The following is a 4,904-nucleotide window of genomic DNA, read 5'->3' as shown; positions in this document are numbered from 1 at the left end:
CAGCAGGTGCCACACAAAGGGGAAGGCAGAGGAAAGGACAGGGTCAGGTGAGGAGTGGGGGGGGGGGCGGCAGAGCACTCCTGGGAACCAGGATTCTTTTTAATATTTACCCCGTTCTGTCGAGGCTGCAAGGCTTCAAGGCTCAAAGGAGCTGGGTAGATATGAAAAGGGAAAGAAGTGAAAAGGGGCGGGCCAGGACAGAGGGGAGGAGCTAGGATGGAATGAACATCTTGGCAGGACCTGTGAGAGGGAAATGGAGAGACCCCTCTCCTTTGCAAGGCTGACGGACAAATGTTTAAAAGAAAAACATTAATAGCCATGCACTTCTACGTCTTATTACTAATTCGAATTTAACATGCTCGGAAGTTCTGAATGAGGTGTTAAGTGCAAAGTATGTTACCTTGGGCAGGGGTGAGCTTTTTCTAGCTCAAAACTAAGGCCCGACAAAAAAAATTAAGGCTAATGGAATGCTTCACCCAGATGGTTTGACTCTTTGATATCTACAAACATTTTAAAAACACTTAAAATATTTTTCAACTTTTCTGTGCAGTTGCATTAGGTGATGACTGTTGGCTTACTTATTTCCTGTTTAGTTTTTCCTTTGCTCTCTCTCCAAACAACTTTTGGTTTGGAAGACTGACTAGTCAGTTCACAAAATTGGACTTGTGGCATAAAACGTTGTGTAATAAGGGAGACACATGAGTGCCAACAGGTGGTTTCAGAATCTAAGGCCTTGTGGTCAGTTTGGCTACCCTGCTGCTTGGCACGGATTCTGAGCTTGATAATGGGTATTCTGAGGTGTGCACATTAACCACGTCAAGATGAGGCCCTCACCCCACAAGGATGGGGTTTCACTGGGGCTCTGGCAGAGCCCCGAGGCTGTGCACGATCCCTACACAAATGTAAGCAGCTGGTTGGCCAAGAGTTGATATAACAGTTAGACGAACATTTTAGTTTCTGGTGGAGTACGAAAAGGCCAGGAATGTCTGCTTTCTAGGACCCTCTCTTTGCCCTTTACCATAAAAGAAACCCCCTCCTCTAACGGTCTGGTCGTTAAGCATTGCCCCGCAGGACACACAAGCAGAAGCTGGTAGAGGGAGGGCACCAGGTCAAAGTATGCCCCCCCTTCCCCCACCGCTGGATACATGATCACTTTCTTTTCAGTTTTGTGAAATCTGGCAGAATTCTCAAAAGAATTTTGTCCTCTCAAGAGCTCAGCTGTCTGGCAAAAGTAACAAAGACTAAAAAACACTTGAAAGTTTGTCTCCTCATCACCCTGATAAGAGCTATAACCCAAGACTTTAACCTTGGAGCTGTCAATGGTATAAAACCTTTTTGCTTTTCTTTATTTAGCTTAGCAACTCATTTAACATAACTATGCTTATTAATCCAAAGCTCTGACCCAAGATTTTCTCCTCTCACAAGCCCCTGCTATTTTACCCCAGAATTGGGAAAACAGTGGTGGGCAAGCCAGTAGATTTATTTAAAAATGTCAACTAATATTTTTTTTAATTTTTAAACATTTATTTCTTATTGAGAAACAGAGAGAGACAGAGCATGAGCAGGGGAGGGACAGAAAGAAGGGTAGACACAGAATCTGAAGCAGGCTCCAGATGCTGAGCTTGAACCCACAAACTGAGATCATGACCTGAGCTGAAGTTGGACACTTAACTGACTGAGCCACCCAGGTGCCCCATGTAGCTTATTGTTAAAGCACTTTCATTTTTAGTGCATTCATCAGATGGGTAGTTAGGCTTAAGATTAAGCCCTATATCCATCTGCTTTAAAAAAAAAAAATAACTATTCCAAATAGAAAAGTCAAAGAATCGAGTCCCGGTCTACAATTCTTACATAACAAGAATTCTACCTCTACTTTATTACCTAAGGTCTAGATTTTGTCAAGAAGCGACAATCAATGATGACATAGTGCTCTACCGTTAAAAATGTTTACATACATAAGCAATGGGTGAGCATGGCTGCATTCCAATAGAACGGGTGGTGAGCTTGATCTGACCCATAGGACATAGTTTGCTAATGCCTCTGTCTTAGAACATCAGGTGACCCTTAGGTGCCCAGGTAAACAGTCCTATAAGTACCACCTCAAAGTGACCTGCAGGGTGAAGACATGGGCAGAAGACATGAACAGACACTTCTCCAAAGAGGACATCCAGATGGCCTACAGACACATGAAACGATGCTCAGCGTCACTCATTATCAGGGAAATACAAATCAAAACCACACTGAGATACCACCTCACGCTAGTCAGAGGGGCTAAAGTGAACAAATCAGGAGACTATAGATGCTGGCGAGGATGTGAAGAGACGGGCACCCTCCTGCACTGCTGGTGGGAATGTAAACTGGTGCAGCCGCTCTGGAAAACAGTGTGGAGGTTCCTCAAAAAACTATCAAAAGAACTCCCCTATGACCCAGCAATAGCCCTGCTGGGGGTTTTACCCAAGGGATACAGAAGTGCTGATGCATAGGGGCACATGTACCCCAATGTTCATAGCGGTATTTTCAACAATAGCTACGTCACAGAAAGAGCCTAAATGTCCATCAATTGATGAATGATCAAGAAGATGTGGTATATATATACAATGGAGTACTGCATGGCAATGAGGAAGAATGAGATCTGGCCATTTGAAGCAGTGTGGATGGAACTCGAGGGTGTCATGCTAAGTGAAGTAAGTCAGGCGGAGAAGGACAGACACCATATGTTTTCACTCACAAGTGGAACAGGAGAAACCTAACAGAGGACCATGGGGGAGCAGGGGGGGTGGAAATAGTTGGGGAGAGGGAGGGAGGCAAACCATGAGAGACTCCTGAATGCTAAGAACAAACTGAGGGCTGATGGGGGAGGGGGCATAGAGAAGGTCACTTGTCGAGATGAGCACTGGGTGTTAGCATGGAAACCAATTTGACAATAAACTACAAAAGAAAAAAAATAAAAAATAAGATAAATAAAATAAATAAGTGACCTGCAGGAATGTTTTTGCTTTATTTCCAAGTTTTAGGTAATTTTTAAGACCACATTCAGGTCTTCAAACAATAAACCCCATGCTTTTCCCTCCCTACAAAGGAGAGCCTACCTTGCTATCTCTCTGAGGCTCATTCAGTCTTTGGAGTTCAGTTAAGAAACAAAAGACTCTATTAAAGAAAGGACATTAACAAAACTACTAAGAAAAGTGTGCTTCTCAATCCTTCTCAGTCTTTTGGTTTGGTTTCACTGCCCTGAGGAGTCCTCAAGAGGACCAATGGGAAGTCTAACACTGATGAGAAATCACTGAAGCCTGCAGACAAGGCAGACCCTTCCAAGATGGAGGAGCACCGGTTTGGAGGCCTGGTCATGGTGGTGTCACATGACTCGGGGACGGAGACCATGTACCACCTACAGGACTTCAGCACTTGTAGTTCAGGACCAAGACCAGCAGAGGTACCTGCCTTCGGCCCATTCAAAAGCTATTTCATTCAAGGTATGTGTAAAAAAAGATGACAAGTTGAACATGGTCCTCTTTAATATAGTGGAAATTATGTGATATCTCAGGAAAATAGTCCTGTGTGTCCTGATTTCTGTTAGGCTCAATACATGGGCCTATATTGGGCTCATGCAGTTTCATCCTTAACAGGAGAGAACCACAGAGCTAGATGCTAGAGGCATATTTCTTATAAGACCAGGGTTTGATTAACACAGATATCAACTGTATACCTACTGTGGGCCCAATACCATGAAAGACACTGCACTGACAGAGCTGAACACAACCCAGCCCTGATTCTTAAAGAGCATAGTGTGTTAGGGAAGAAATGTAATAAGTGCTTCACGTAATAAGCGCTATATGATGCCATGAAGGACAGTCCACGGAAAAGTGCTTGGCAGATGAGGGAGGGATAGAGACCACCGGGTAAACCCAGCTGAGTGGCCATGGTTTGGGTCGCGGCTAGCAGACGCAGGGAGCCAGGCACGAAGGCTCTGCCTCATTTTGTAAGATCAAATCAAGTCTAAAAATTAAAAGACAAATAATATATCCAGGTGGTAAGACAATAAGGAAATGGGAGTCAGAAAGAAAGAGGAATAAAGGCATCGGTTGGAGAATGATCACTGCCAGTGTCTGCAGAAGTGGCACCTCTCACTAGAGACCTTTCCCGTCCACTTCCCTCCTCAATGGCCTCCAGTAGATGTAAATTATTTTTTAACCCCCTGTTTCTGCTCTGAAATAGGAACTTCGTGTCTGCAAGTGGTCATGTCTTCCTCCTGCCAGCTGGTTTTCTAATTGTTAAGTTTCTAGAAACTTATAAACAAAAGAAAATCTGATAAAAACAACTTGATATCATGTGATGTGTTGACACATAAAAGGAATCCCATTGTTGCTGAACCAAGACCATATTCCCGTTCTTAGATATTCCTCTCTGACAGGACACAGTACGCGTGCAGGGTCGGAGTACCTCCGAATAGTTTACACTTAGAATAAAGTTTCATGTACTATTTTTAAAAATGTACATACAACCCATTATTTCTATTGTTTAATTTATAGGGTGATAAGTCATCCTATAAATAAGAAATCCATCTAACAAATTATGATCCATAATATGGTTTAACACAAAATCTTGGGGAGTTTAAGGGCAGAAAAAGCAATTAACAGAGTTGTAAAAAAAAAAAAGAAAAAGATGGGAAAACATGTAATGAATCTAAGTTCTCCTTAGAAAACATTTTCTCAAGTAAAATGTAATTATTCTAATGCTAAATGACTATGATAGAAACCACATGGATCACCATGTGATACTTAAATAGTTGTAAGGAAAATAAGGAAACTGTCCTTTAAGACAAAAATTAGACAATATTTTAACAGTGAAAGTTAGGCAAAAGGTTCTCAAAATTCTTAGAATCGTTCACTTGAAAAACTCAGCAG

This window comes from Suricata suricatta, chromosome 11, assembly GCF_006229205.1.
Source record: "Suricata suricatta isolate VVHF042 chromosome 11, meerkat_22Aug2017_6uvM2_HiC, whole genome shotgun sequence".
NCBI classification, from domain to species: domain Eukaryota; kingdom Metazoa; phylum Chordata; class Mammalia; order Carnivora; family Herpestidae; genus Suricata; species Suricata suricatta.
Note: the sequence above shows the minus strand (reverse complement) of the source record.